This window comes from Eupeodes corollae, chromosome 2, assembly GCF_945859685.1.
Source record: "Eupeodes corollae chromosome 2, idEupCoro1.1, whole genome shotgun sequence".
Taxonomy (NCBI): domain Eukaryota; kingdom Metazoa; phylum Arthropoda; class Insecta; order Diptera; family Syrphidae; genus Eupeodes; species Eupeodes corollae.
The window spans coordinates 7,188,764-7,204,826 of NC_079148.1; the positions used below are offsets into that span (position 1 = coordinate 7,188,764).

Sequence of the window (16,063 nt, forward strand, 5' to 3'; positions counted from 1 at the left end):
AATCTCAGCATAGTTTGCCCGATACATAAGAAAGGAAACCCTCTAAACTGTGCCAACTACAGAGGCATCAGTCTCCTTAACATTGCGTATAAGATCCTCTCTGCCGTATTATGTGAACGTCTGAAGACATTTGTCAACAACCTGATTGGTCTTTATCAGCTTCAGACCAGGAAAGTCCACTATCGACCAAATATTCACTCTACGGCAGATCTTGGAAAAACCCCAGGAGCTTCAAATCGATACCCACCATCTCTTTATCGATTTTAAAGCCGCGTATGACAACATCTATAGGGAAGAGCTCTACAGAGCAATGTCTGGCATCCCTGTCAAACTTATCCGTTCGTGCAGAATGACGATGGAGAATGCACGATTGCACGCTGCTCTATCAAGGTCGGAAAAGATCTTACCGATGCATTTGATGTCAAAAAAGGTTTTAGACAAGGCGATGCACTGTCATGCGACTTCTTCAACATCGTTCTGGAAAGAATTGTGCAAAACTCAACCGTCAACACTAGAGGCACAATCTTCCAAAGATCCATCCAATTACTCGGATACGCAGATGATATTGACATAATTGGAAGATCAGTGGACCGTTTTTGAGCATTGCGACGGAAGCGAAGAAGATGGGTTTAGTGGTCAATGAGGGCAAGACCAAGTATATGCTGTCATCAAAAAATTACACTGAATGACGACGTCTTGGAAAAAACGTCACCATAGACAGCTATAAATTTGAAGTAGTTAAGGACTTTGTCAAACGAAGAATAACTCTTGTAAATCCCGCTTCTTTGGACAATTGTAAAGTCAAGAAGTAAAGTCCTCTCTGGAGGAAGTAAAATCACCATAGAGCGGATGGACATCAACGCTCCAGCCCGGAAGGTCTTCGAATCCAATCCCGAGTTACGGCGCAGTAGAGGAAGACCGCGACTCAGGTGGCGCACCCAGGTGGGAGAGGACCTCAACCAACTTGGCGTTCGAAACTGGATACAGCTAGCTAGGGACCGAGCTTGCTGGAGACGCTTGTTGGTTGAGGCCCAGGTCCGCCCCGGACTGTACCGCCACCTTAAGTACGAGTAAGTAAGTAAGTATTATACCCTCTATACGATGAAGTGGCTTAACACGCTTTATGGTATATTTAGGGTCACATTCTCGGTTGATTTCGCCTCGCACATATTTTTTACCATATGACCTGAAGTGATTGAATTTGGACTCATCGGTCCATAAGATATTTCTCCACCAATTTCGATCTATTGAAATATGCACCTTTGCAAACTGCAGTCGACGAGAGAGATTGACATGTAGTTTTTTGCTCGCAATTCGTTCAAACAATTTATTTTCACGCAAACGATTTTTAACTGTACTTACTTACTTAAGTTGGCACTACATTTCTGTGTGAACCCAACAAACTTCTCCATCTAGCTTGCTTTTGCAGAGGAGCCTAGGTAGAAGAAGTCCTTGACTACTTCAAAGTTACGTCTGTCGATGGTGACGTTTTGACCAAGACGTCGTCGGTGTTGTAGGTCTTTTTCTGACGACAGCGTGGGCTGTTAAGGGACCTAACATTCCACGTGCATATCCGAAGTTCGTTGTCCTTATTTCGTTTGCGTGGGTTGTCAACAATGAATCCGTCCGTATCCGAGGCTTGTTGGTGCTTCGCAACTAAAGGTATTTTTTACGTGGCCAGGAAGTCACCCCGACGGCACAACCCCCAACCTGGAGGGCCAGATCCTTAGTATAACTCCAAGGAAGGGGACCCGGATAAACCGCTCCTTACAGGCCTGGGCTCCGAATATGTCGAAGAAGCCCTATAAGGTGTTCACTAAGTAGTTCAACCTGACTGGAACTGTAGACGCCACCGTTGATTCCATCTCGAGAATTCGTCTGCTGCCGCCTGGATAAGGAGAGGTGCCTTAGTGGAAACACCTCTCCCCCCTCTCTCATTTGTTGCCCCCAACGACTTTCCACTGGGGTTGGAAGCAATCTCCAGTTAAAGTACTAGGCACCCGATGTTCACTGCGGGAAGGTGAGAGTAGGAGTTGATAGACAGAGGTGGGTTTTCAGAAAAAACTGTAGATGCTTGTGTCCTCTTGAATGCACATGTCTACCATTTGAACTTTCCAACTATTAAGCAAACAATTGATGTTAAATTTCCTCTTCTTTATATAAATCTGAAATAGAAGTCTTAGTTAAATAATTTGTATTCAAATTCTGAAATTATTGTAAAGGCTTGCAAAACTTTATAAGACTCATGTCCTACCTTGTAAGGGATTTTTGAAATAAATAAAATACAAATATTGCCATCCAACTACGTACTAGGTCTTGAGCACAATTAGTCTAATTAAAAAATACATAATGTAAATTTCACATTTTCAGCAAGTCATTTTTAATACTCTATTACAAACTAGCAGATCAACCACCTAAGTAATATCTACCCCGTTATGAATAAATATGAATATCAATAAATCAATTCATCTTTCTTCCTTGGCCTTGTCGAACCATTTCAAAAATTCTAATAAAATATACTGCATACGTGTTCTGTGGATGACGTTAATTTTTATTTAACTGCAAATATACCGACTTGCCTGTTTAGTTATTCCAATGTTAATAGTACAGTACTTGCTTATTACTTGAACATGCAAAATAAACTTAAACTTAACAATAAAAAAATCAATCTAAACAGTCACGTAGTCATTCCGGGGTCAATGAAAATTCAAACTTATTTCTAACAAAAAAAAAAACGTACCTACACAGAAACCAATACAATAAAGTAAGGGACAGAAAAGAAGGAGGTAATTTTGTGTAAAATTAGATAGTGAAATTGATTACATAACTAAAAAAAACATGTTCCAATACATAATAGTAGGTTTAAAACGGGATACAGTAAAAATAATATGTACCCAATATGTAAAATAAAATATAGGTAGGTTAGGTACCCAAAGAAAGTCTAATTAGTAGTCCAAAGTCAATGTGTTTCTTATTTCCTTCTCATGATATTGCGACGTTGAAGTTGAAGTCTCGTCGGTCGCTCGGTCGACGACGATATGGGATTCATGATGTCGTGAACATGAACCCTACTCTGAATTTAAATAAACCTAACTAGGTACACCAAAAAGTATAAAAAGTAAAAAGAAAATAAAGCAAAATCCAAGAATAGATCTTTTTTCTTTAAAATAACTTTTATCAGGTTTATGAACACAAAATCACTTTCAGACTATCAATTACACCAAAATGAAAATCCAGTGAGAACAACTGAAAATCAACAACAGACGTTGGAGCTGCGTGGTGGAACGACAGAATGATTGTGGAATTTAAAAATAAAACCTGTTCAGAAGAAGCAATAAATCGTTAGAATACATAACACCAAAGAAGCAACAGAGATGAAAAAGATGAACATAAAGAAAGTGGACACTCTCATTCTCCATCACATACTGTCAGTTCAGTCAACAATCCAGCCAGTCTAGCTCATTGCTGAAGTTTCCAAGCCTACATATCCGAGAGCTGAAACTGAGAGCTCAGCTACGACCACGACGAAGTAGACACACGACCCAAGCACCCAAGTAGCTTCTTTCAAATGGGAATCCAAATCAGTATCAGTCGTATTTCATCATTCCGTCCGTAAACAACTCCTAATACCCACCAGAAGTGTAACTTAACCAAAGCAGCCTTATTTCCAATTCACATTCTTGAATTGTTCAGATTGGCGTCTCTGACGTGGATTTGTATTCGAATTCGAAAATTCGAAAATATACACAAGCTTCATTTCAAAATATTATAATAATCTATTATCTACTTTTTGTTGTTTTTGTTTTGTTACAAAATCCCAGAATATTGTATACATACCTACTAGTTTGTGCTGTTTCACTGATTACACTTCTTATCGGGCGCGGGAGCTCAATTTCTAAAGCTACTTCTTCTCTTCTGCCTGCTTACCCGTCCCCTAGCCGTCGTCGTCGCGTCGTCTGTCTGCCTTACTGACTGTGTCTGTGACTGCCTGTCTTACCGCCTGCCTGCAAAAATAAAACACAACGATTAAATTCAAATATTTTTGTGCACATCACGGTGTCTATGGACTTTCTAAGCGTATTCGAAGCGGCCAGTCTCAGTTGTTCAGTCGTTGGTGCGTTTCCGAGTCGGTTTGACGTTGGTCCTCCTTTTTATTTCTCTTCAGTTTTGTGTTTTTATTAAGTGAAGTCTTTCGGGATTCGGTGATTCAAACGTCGTCGGTCTTCTTGTCTTGTTTGAGACCAATTTTTATAACTTTCTTCATGTGCGGTTAAAAATATACATATCTAGAAATATTAAAAGAAAATTATAAATAATTGCAATAAATAAATTATTGTGTATCAGCAAACCCAACTCTGGATATCGTGTCGCTTTTATTTTGTTGGATAAAATTACATTAAAATTCCCCTTAACCTTCTTTAGGTAAGTGTGACGTTTCTCTTTTTTTCCTGTCAATCAATAACCAAGTGTCAAACAAAACTTCTTGATCTTTTTTTGTCCAATTTTGCAACTTCAACATATGAGTGTAGGTACCTAAATTATAGGTTTGAGATCGTGACCACAAAAATAAAAAAGACGACGACAACGTTCGTTTATTTTGTAAAACAAAAAAAAAATAAAAAACTAATTAACAAAACAAAGGTCAAGGTTGCTGCGAGTAAAGTTGATTGCTAAAAAATGATTTCATAATGTGGGTTGTCAGGTTGAGGCTAATTCGTAATTCGGCTGCACGGAATAATAATTTGTGTGATTTTCGTCTCAATACTGAATTCTTGTGGTGTGTGGTGGCAAGTTGGCGCAAGTTGGAGAGTGGTTATGGTTTTGATGTTTCTTTTTTTTTCGTGCCAACATATGACTTAAGTAAATTCATTGATATTCTCTGTGTTATCATTTTTGTACACCTTTTTACTCTCTTATCGACTTTAAGTACCTTAACTACTTACCTGTTTTATTGTTGTTGTTCTGCTTGGTGCTGCGTATGCGTCTGAAGCTGGTACATGTGAATGGAATTGAATTTGATCTTTGATTTATTTTTTTTATTAAATAATTTATTCGAGTTTATTTCATCGTCAAGTGGGTAATTTTGTATTTGCTCTGTTACTTCCCTGTTTGGGTACATATCAGGTACCTACCTAAGTATTTGATTATGGATATCTTTTTTGATAACACAGGAAGATAAATATTTTTGTCCTTGAAATTAATGAAACCAAAAAAAAATATATAGAATACTGATTAGATGGGATTAGTTCCTCGTTTCCTAAAATCTACATATTGATGGTTAAGTAGCAGCAGGTACCTACATTATTTAAGAGAAGATTTCTTGTAAGTTTGGATCTCTCGAGAAATCTAAGGAAGAAACAAGTTTTTACTTTTTTTGTTGGAATGTTAGAGAATCTACTTAACTTTTGATTTGTAATTGTTACAAAACAGGTATTGGAAATTTTTATAAGGATAAATTAATATTTAGTAGAAAGAAATTTAGAAATAAATAAAATTGATGACATGACAACTTGAATTAAAGAACCAAGGTCTACTTTTTTTGTCTGGGAGTTTTTAGAAGGAATAATTTTCAGAACTTGCATTTGTCTTTTTGTTGAATTAAGATGGTTTCGATTTGAGCAGCTTTGTAAGACAAAAGAGTTTGTGGTAATTATGTGGAATTGTAATCGTGGAAAGAGCTTAAACAAAAAGAACTTCTCTTTATACAGCTACTAACTGACCGAACGAACTTTATTTTGATTTCATTAGGATGATTGTTTTAATTATTGTTCATGTATTTTGGTGTATATGGGTTGTACTTTTTTACCACCTAAATATTTAAAACTATTAACGAATTCGATTTCAAAAAAATCATTGGAACAAGGAGTGGACAACTAATTGGAAACACAAATTGAATTCACGTTTAAAGCAGTGTCTGTATTTTTTTTTTTGAAAAATATATTTTTTAAATTTAAAACAATATTTCCCAAACATAACATTTATTTCATATGGCAGTTTCTGCGAAAACAGCGTTTATTGGTGGAGAACTTATTAGAAAAAAGAGAAAAATCATATCATTAACCTTATATTTATCTTTAATACCTTGTTGCGAAACCTTTTTGCTTCAAAACTTCCCGACATCTTCGTTCCATTGATGAAATAAGCTGCCTGCACTGCTCTTCGGGTATAGCCTTCCAAGCAGCTTATTATTATCTTTAATACCTTCGAAAGAACATCATTGCTGGAGTTATTTTTCAGAACAACATCGCTTTTAACATCCCCAGATGCTCTATCGGATGTACGAGGTAGGTCGTAGGTCTGCACTTGATGATGCCAATTCCAGAACTGTTATCGATTGGTCCCTGAAGAACTGTTTCGTAATGCCAGCAGTGTTATGGCGTCGTTGTCTTGCTGAATCTTCCATATCACTTGCATGTTTTCATCGGCCGAATCCACTAATCGTTCCTTAAGAATGTCAATGTATTTAACGGCTGTCAGCGTTCCATCGATTCGATGGATTGGGCCAACTCTACACCACGAGAAACAACCCCAAACGTTAAGCGAGCCGCCTCCATGCTCAATTATTGGCAAAACGTATTTAGGGTGGAATGCTGTTCCTTTTGGCTTCGGACATAACATGCACCATCTTGGCCGATCCTATTTATTTTAGTTTCGTCACTCCACACTCTGTACTTCCATTCGTTTGTTGTCCAGTTGACGTGTAATCTTGCGAACTCTATTCTAAGTCTACGTTACCTTGCGGTTACTAATGGTTTCTTCCAAGAAACACGACCATGCAAACCAACTTCCACCAATCTTCTTCTGATTGTGCGTAGCTCTATCGGGACATCGAATGCAACCGAGAGTTGGTGTTGTATCTCTGTGGAGCTAATTTTTGGCCAGCCTACTAATTGCTCGATCTATTTGGCAGCTTGTCTTACGGCAACGTTTTTTACGAGGTACATTTTCAGCAGTCCCGAAGTTTTGAAAATGCTTAATTGCATTGAAAACTTTCTTTACAGAACAGTTCATTTGAGATGCAATTGCTCTATAGGACATTTTAAGCTTCCAAAGCTCAAGAATCGCTTTCCTTGTGGGAGGATAACAACTCTTTACTTATTCCTATTGGAATTACCTCCAAGATTTAAAATTATTCTTAAAAAACGTTTGGAGACAATTCAGAATTTTCTACTCAACAATGCAAAATAAAAAGATTATTTTTATTTCACCGAAATCAAATGTAATTTAACTGTTTCTAAATAGGTGACCAGTTGAAACGAACACTTTTTACTCTCTACCTTGATTGTATTGTGTACTTTGCAAAGACTTATGCACAAATTATGCTTTTTCAAACAATTATGTAATAACACTTGCATTACACCGTTTTGGATACCGCTATTCTGGTCTCACTTGATAAAGTGAATGTGGAAATGAGAAGCAAGTAATGTTTTTAATTAGTTGTCCACAGCTGTATGTTCAAAGCTGGATTTTCCACAAGAATGTGTAGCTAAGCTAAGTTTCTTACATGTTCCTAAATGGAAGATAACATTACAGTCTAAGATTGGAACTGTTTGTTTTAAATTGCAGACCATTTTTTTTTGTTTTTTTTTCATTTAAAATGAGCTTATGCCTAGAAAACAATTGTCTTGTTACATTTAAATCTTTTTGTAACATAGCGATCATTTCAAGTAGCGAATTGTTAACATATGTCAGAGCCATATCATCAGCGAACGCTGTTATTTTGCTAATTGATGTTTGTTTGAAAACAGAGTTTATGTATATCAAAAACAATATTGGACCTAGCACATATCCTTGAGGAACACCGGTAGTAAGCTCCTGAACGTCGCTAAATATTCCATCCATTCTAACTCTTTGATATCTTGCGGATACATACCGATCGAAAATCGGACCTCTAAATCCAGCTTTATAAATTTGTCCTAAAAGGATCTGATGATTGACCAAATCAAATGATTTAGTCAGATCAATAAATAACGCTAGAACACTTTTATTGTTGTTGAAACCTTCACTCACCTCACTGCCAAACTTTAATATGGCATCGTCAATACCCCTAACTTCACGAAAACCAAATTGGTCGTTGCTGAAAAACTCATTTTTGTCAACAAAAAAAAAAACACCATACCATCCTTTATGAGTGTTTCAAAAAGTTTAGAGAACGTTGGTAATATGGAGATTGGCCGGTATTGACTCATAACACTACGACTACCCTTTTTAAAAAACGGAATGACTTCAGATTCTTTCAAAGACGATGAAAAATTCTAGAGGTCATTGAATATGAAGCAAATCACGTCAACTATATAGAAGGCAATTCGCTTAAGCAGGCAATTGGTTATATCATCAGATGTACTGGAGCATTTGTTATCGAGAGATACCGTTTACATTTTTACCAAACCGAATTTTTCTTTCTAATTAAAGTCACTTAGTTCTTGCTAATCCATGGCCTAAAACGTGTAAGATTCCAAGCATTGTGAAGATTAGTACGAGAAGAGGTTGATTCATTAATATGTGCTTTAACAATGCTTATAAATAAGTCATACGCATCCGAAGGATAAGTTTCATTGTAAACCTGGTCCCCAAATTCGAGCTTTAATGCCTCCAAAAGAGTTGGCAAATTGACAGCTTGTTTTAAGTTGACAAACTTGTGTTATACAACATTTGTTGTTTTATTATCAGGTGCAAAAACAAACAATTCAGATGTTCTTCTCGTGGCGTGAACTTTCCACACATAATTGACGACCATGAGGAAAATATTAATAGTCTAGATTCAAATCGCCATGACTAATGTAAGATGGATAGGAAATTGAAAGCTGTCTTTTAAACTCTTGGATCTTCTTCGCCTTCGAATTTTACTTCGGGTATTGTCGCGTAAATCACATTGTTCTTCAATTTATTCACCATGCAACGCGTACTGTTAAACAGTTTCACAGGTTGGAACAGTTATAGCTTTCATTGAAATCGATCCGGACAAATTTTCGAATCGTTATTTGACTTTGATTAAAAATGAATATTATATACTGATCGATCGGAAATCACACAAAGAATTTTTTTGAGAAAAAAAAGTGTAATTGCACATTTATTTTTCTCTAAAAGTGTATTTTTCAATTTTCCGGATGGACATTTATTTTCCTGAACAGTTTTGATGTTTAAAAGTTAAACGTATCGTTCCAATTTCACACAATTCCAGTGACAGATTTCTGTCAGTAAATATTTGTCGGTGGATTTCAATCAGGAATTTTTTCCAATGACAGAAATTTATAAGGAAAGCTATAAACGACCTGTCAAAAAAATTCCAATGTTCTTTTTCAATGATGAAAACCAATGAAGCTATAGCTGGCGCCTAAATATCTTGTTGTGCGTCAAAAATTATCTACTTGTTGATTTCCTCAACGATTTCGCATTGTCAACCGACTGGAAGAAGTACCAAAGACTATTGAATTTGCCTCTTTATTATTTCATCATCCTTAGACTATACTTAGGGTTGTCACTTAGAATGATAAAGAAATGTTTTGCCATCAGGTCCCAAACGGTTAAGTTTTGTTTTATTTCTACAAAGATGTTTCTTACTAAAGTTATTCGATCTCTAGGCTTGCCCATCCATACAGCTTTTCATCATTAAGCCCCCTTCAAATGACTATGCTTGACACGTTCAAACCGAATCCCTTCTGTAAATCAGGCATAATGGTGGAAGATGACTTAAATGCTTATTTAATTTACTTTTTTAAGAACTGGAATGAACCTGTGAAACAAAAAAAGAATTAAATAAGTGCAAGAAAATACAACCAAGATAACGGTACTTCCGAGACTTGATTGTTTCCATTAGATAAACTAGAGTCTAGCTTCTAGACAATAATCAAGACAAATCTTACAACCCCTTCACTTAGCCCAAATTTGAAACACATGGTTAATCTAAATAGTTTGACATTTCTTTGTCAAGTCTTTTGAATAAAATCGTACCATTTCAACGCGTATGTTATCATGAGGCATTCATTTTGAAGATTATTTTAAAAATTTTAAATTGATCATATAACAAATAAAAATCATTAAGTTAAGAGATTTTAAATCAACAAATTAAAACGGAGCCAAACTGACATTTTGACTGACAGATCCAAATAAAAAATAGTTTGATTTATTTTGTCAATGAAAATCACATGTGGATACTATCAGTTATTTGCAAAAATATCATTGGGAATAAAAAATGTTTATGTTTTAGTTAGAGTTATTAATTTAATAACATATTTACACAGTGTATGAAAAGTGTAAGCGGAACTTAAGTTACTAATTCAAATCAAGTATTATCTTCAATACAAAATTGTATGGCAAACCTTTTAAGTTCAATTTTCTCGTTCAATTAAGCGGATTACTTTGGTATAAAATAAGTGGCAATCAAGAGCGATATACTGTACCTTTATGTACGTATTTGAAAGGTTCCCTTGTAGTCTATTTAAAGAAATAACAAAAGTTATCATTTATTATGACGATGCGCGAAAAGATAAATGTAATTTAACTTCCGTGCTAAAGTTAATAATACATTTTTGTGTGCTTAAATTAAAAGTGATATTTCATCAGAAAAGCCTTGCAAAGAGTTTTTAATTTGTTTAAAGTGTTTTGTTTTTGTTTAGATTATGAATTAAAGTTGTTACTTTTTTTTAGATCGCTTATTTGTTTTTTATTTTTGTGCTAATAGGTAGTTATGTGTCATTCAAAACTTTATGTAATTTAAGTGCCCTTTTATTATTTTTAATTGTAAAGCTATTGTACGTGAAATAGTTTAAGTATACAAACAATAACAAATAACTTATCTGTCAAAACCCTAACTAACATGGGGCAGGTAAAGACAACCAAAGAAACTTAAAAAGAAAGCGAGTTTGTGGAGTAACGAGCTGCCAAAAAATGCCTTCCAATTAAGGCAACTAAATTGGAAAGGTAACTGAAAAGTTAATTGAGAAAAATCTTCCTTACTTTCAAGCCAAGTCTACTTATGTCAAAATGACAGTTGATCATGTTTATTCATTCAGCTGAACTTTATTTCTCTACTTTATAATTTATTTTTATTTTTCTTCACTATTCCATTTAATGTCTTGTGTAAAAACGTTAATTTCCAAAGGAATACTATTTCTTAGGCGTTTTTTTTTTTTAGTTCAGAGCTGAGCTCTGAGCAGAGTCTGAGCGAGCAGAGTAGAGTAGAGTTCTGAGCATAGTATGTGCAGAGCTCTCTGATTTAATAATGAGACAACTTGAGCACTAAACTGTCATGATTTAAATGTCGTCTGTTTGAAGGCGTTCAAAATTTTCTTTAATCAAATTAATTAATAAAATAGTCATAGAGTTGGTCCATTTGACTCCTGAAATAAATTTGATTCATAAAAATGCTATATGCAATTAACTTTTTCTAAATTATTTTCCCTTCTACACTAAAGCAACTAGCCTCTTCCGCTACTTTTATTGTTTTGACGGCTTTCAAATATCAAATTGTTTGTGTTCAGCATTTTACTCCGTTTACTCTGTTATTTTATTCTGAGCTCACAGAGCGTGCTCTGAACATGTTCAGAACTAAAAAAGAAACACGAATTCGAAGCTCTGAACGATCAGAGCTCAAAAAGAAACACAAATATTTTTTTGACAGTTCGAGCTCTGCTCTGAACTAAAAAAGAAAAAGGCCACTTGACAATACATTGGCTTGGCAGCCTTCAGTCAAGAGTTGCTATGCGGATTTATATGTACATTATTGCAGAAATTGGATACCTAAATGGAAACAGACAAATATTTAGATATCGAGGTCCAAAATTTGTGTACCATAAAAAGTTCAATGGATAGTTTTAATAACTCACAGGATCTTTACCAAAAAACATACAAATTTTGAATTAATTTTCGGAACTCTTTAAATTTAACTATGTATATGTTAAATCAGCTGTTCTGTCAGATACCCATAAATTCTTGGATACCATTGAATTTCTTTTTTAATAGTCCAGTTGTTTTGGATCAGTTCCTCGTTACACGTAAAACACAACAAAAAAATATCCGTATACCATATCTATTTGAGATTGAACGCAACCATTGCTACAAATTATTGAAATTGGTTACAATTATTTAGGAACGATCATTGTCAAACACTGTTAATCTGTCAATATACCAATGTGAGAAATTTAATATTTATTTTCTTCTAAGCCACAAAAAAAATAAACAAAAATCACTCGTTTGTAAACAAATCATTCACTTTGACAGTTCAACACAACAAATCTCCCAGAGTTGAGTTGTGGATCGTTAAAAGATGGTTTTTATAGATTCGAACCGCAAAAATATTGTTCTTTTAGAACAACAAAAGTTAACCATTGTTTACTATAGTTAACCTGCATAGTGCACTCAAACCATGTCTTAACAAAACATCAAACAAGAGTATTGGCTTCAGTTCAAAATCTTAATTTACGATTGGTTGTCAAAGCTGAATTTATTTTAATTTTGACATTGTTAAAAACGTCAAGTAACAAGTATGCAACTGGTATTGGGCGCATTCACAAAGCTAGTGACTACGTAGTCAAAATTCAACTAGCTTTGTGAATGCAAAATTGCACTACAAAGCTAGTCAATCCGGAACTGTCATATTAATGACAAATACAAATATATAAAATAAGAAATATTTGTGTTTTCAGAACCTTTAATAGTTTTTTTTTTCTTTTTAAATTCAATAAAACCAAATAGAAGATACAATATAAATGATTTGTATTTAAATACCGAATTTTGAATTCTTGTGTCGTTACCGAGCAGCTGATTTGGAAACGTCAAAACCAGTGTGCTTTGTTACTTGGTAGCCGAAATTTATACACTACGTCGGAGGGGAAATCTCAACTATATAAAATACGCTTACTTTTTGACAGTACAATAGTAGATTTTTCTTGACTTAACTTCCTAGTCAACTTTCGACAGTAAGTTGACTTAATAGAAAGCAATTTTGTACAACTAACCGGTCAAATAATAAAAAATTACATTACATCAACTATTTCATGTCTTCTAAACCTTTCCAATAACAAAACATGTAACTGAGATCGTCTAACAGTTGGATTCAAGCTGCCGCTTAACATTATAAATACTAAGCTAAATCTATTTGAATTTTGACATTGTTTATAACGTCAAGCAGCAAGGATCCCGCTATACTTTTGACACAAGGAGATTTGATGTCCTAAAAGTGGATTTACATGTACCTATATCTGCATAATGCAGTAGGAGACAGATTTATGTCCAAACCCGAAAGTAGGTTACTAGTTGCAACTTTTTTTTACTTCCTATAAAATACTATGACTTTTTAACAGTGCAGTCAAATATTTTAGATTTCTAAGATAATTTTCCAGTCAACTTTTTAAAATAAGGTGCCTCTATTGGAAGCCATTTTTTGACAGCTTACTAGTCGAATTAAAAAAAAAAATTTGCATTACCTTCAACTATTGTACGAGTATATCGTCTAAACCTTTCCAATGACAAAACACATAATTGTCGTCATTCAGTTGGATTACAACTGCCGCTGTCATTTTGACACAAGGAGATTTGACGTTATAAAAGTGGATTTACATACATACATGTACCTGCATATTGCAGAAGGCACATTTATCCAGATACGCGAAAGTCGGTTACTAGTGGTGAATCTTTCTTACTTCCTATAAAATACACTGACTTTTTGACACAGTGGGAGTGGATTTTTCTTGTTTAACTTTCCAGTCAACATTCCAAAATAAGTTGCCTTTGTTGGATGGCATTTTTTTGACAACTATAACCGGTCAAATAATAAAACTTGCATTACCTTCAACTATTGTATGTCGTCTTAACCTTTCCAATGACAAAACACATAATTGTCTTCTATCAGTTGGATTACAACTGCGGCTGTCATTTTGACACAAGGAGATTTGACGTTATAAAAGTGGATTTACATACATACATGTACCTGCATATTGCAGAAGGCACATTTATCCAGATACGCGAAAGTCGGTTACTAGTGGTGAATCTTTCTTACGTCCTATAAAATACACTTACTTTTTGACAGCATAGTGGGAGTGGATTTTTCTTGTTTAACTTTCCAGTCAACTTTCCAAAATAAGTTGCCTTTGTTGGATGGCATTTTTTTGACAACTATAACCGGTCAAATAATAAAACTTGCATTACCTTTAACTATTGTATGTTGTCTGAAACTACCAATGAAAAAACCTTATAACTGACGTTGTCTATCATTTGGATTAAAACTGCGGCTGAATTTATTTTTATTTTGACATTAATCAAAAAGTCAATCGGCAAATATTGGTTTCAGAGTCCAGAAGTATAACATTGAAAGTTATTGGAAAAGAAATAAATAATCAAAGCAAAAAGTCAGTAAAATGACTCACTTTACATCTTGATAGTCAAAGCCCTCCATATCGCACATAAAAAGAAAAAACACAATAAATCAAACGTCAAAATGATAACCCCAAGTTATCGTTAAACACCTCTAAATTATGACATCTCCTTGAGTCTTGAGATAATTTACATACCTACTTAAAAATAATATCATTTAAAAGTTTAATTATTTTAATCAACAATTAATTATGACATTGACCAATAATACAAAATAAATAAAAAGAACGAAAGAAACAAAAAACTAAACACAAATTATCACGGCATTCACATTGAACTTCGTCTCAATGAAAACATAAATTTATTCATTAAGTTGCTGTAGGTACGAAATTTATTTAAAATTTTTTATTATTTTTTTATTAAACTAAAGCAGCAACAAAATGCATAATATCAAACTTGAAACATTCAATTTATAAGTTTCCGCATTAAATTAAAAAAGAAGAAAAAAAACTTACAGGTTACTCGCATTACTAGAGTACTACATGAGTATAGTATAGTTTAGTTACTCGTGCACAACTTGTTTTTAGTTTAATAATAAATAGTGACTTGTTGTTGTTTTTGTTGGCTTGATAGAGTAATATAAGTATTTTTGTTAAATTAAATAATTTCACCGCACGATCAAGTTATGTAAGAGTTCATATTACTCGCACGGCTGGTTTTCATTATAAGATTCGTTTTCAATCTTTAAGTTTATTTTATTCGCATTTAAGATGCGAAAGATTCACCACATCAGAATATGATTAAAAAACAAACACTTTTGTAGGTTATTAATTATAAATTTTGTATCATCAGCTGATTAATGTATTTTTGTTGATTTAAAATTGATGATATAACAAAGAAATAATAAATAAATAAGTTGTTGTCTTCAGGTCAAGAGTACAAGGTTCATTTGGACTTGGTGATTTTTTGAGTCTTGCCTTTTGTTTGGTCAAGAAATTTGTATTCAAAGTGGTTGAATAGGGGGACCTTGAATATTGAAAACTTCAATTATAGAAGGCCACTGGCTTCCGGAAACAAAAAAAATACAGAGATCAATTATAATAAGAAGCAACCTATTTCTGACTTTAAGCTATTTTCTAAACTTATAGGTAAAATTAAATAAGTTATTTTTGATTGAAATACGTCAAAAATACAATCTTTGTTTGTGTTTCATTGGATAATATATTGAAAATGATTTGTTTTTGACTTAAGGTTTTTACCATTGCATCCAAGCATTGGAACATAGTTAAAAAGTTGGCTGCAGCCAGCGGCCATGGAACATTTCTATCACTGGAAATATAATGTTTTTGGTTACAATCAAACATTTTAGGTTACAATTGTACATTAAAAGCAAAAGTGACAGGTGTGTAAACAAAGATAATTGGCCGCTGACAATTTGACATTAGTAAACTTGACTTTATGGCCGCGTTCAATCTTAGACAGATAGGGTATTCGTATACCTTTTTGTTAGTGTTTTACGTGTAAAATAACAGCTGATCAAAAACAGCTGAGATGGCAAAAAAGAAATCCAAAAGTATCCAAGAATTTCTGATATTATGTAGGTGTCTGACAGAACAGCTGATTCAACACATTGTAGAATTTCAAGAAAATTGATTTCAGCTTTTTGTATTTGTTGGTAAACGAAAAGATACAAAATGTTAGTTGAAGTTGTATTTGAGGATGTTCTGTACATAATAGAGGATGAACTAGCTAT

At 34.0% G+C, this 16,063-nt stretch overlaps 1 protein-coding gene across 2 annotated transcripts in view; it reads left to right on the plus strand.

Moving 5' to 3' along the window:
* LOC129948332 (NADPH--cytochrome P450 reductase) overlaps nt 1-16,063 on the plus strand; it is a 78,952-nt gene that overhangs the window by 25,147 nt on the left and 37,742 nt on the right. The window contains exon 1 of one of the 2 annotated variants that reach the window (XM_056059289.1): nt 3,632-4,422. The exons of the other annotated variant lie outside the window; for it this stretch is intronic. The gene's annotated coding sequence lies outside the window, so the exon portion shown is untranslated. Of the gene's footprint in view, nt 1-3,631; nt 4,423-16,063 lie in introns of those variants that run through there. 2 annotated transcript variants of the gene reach the window in all.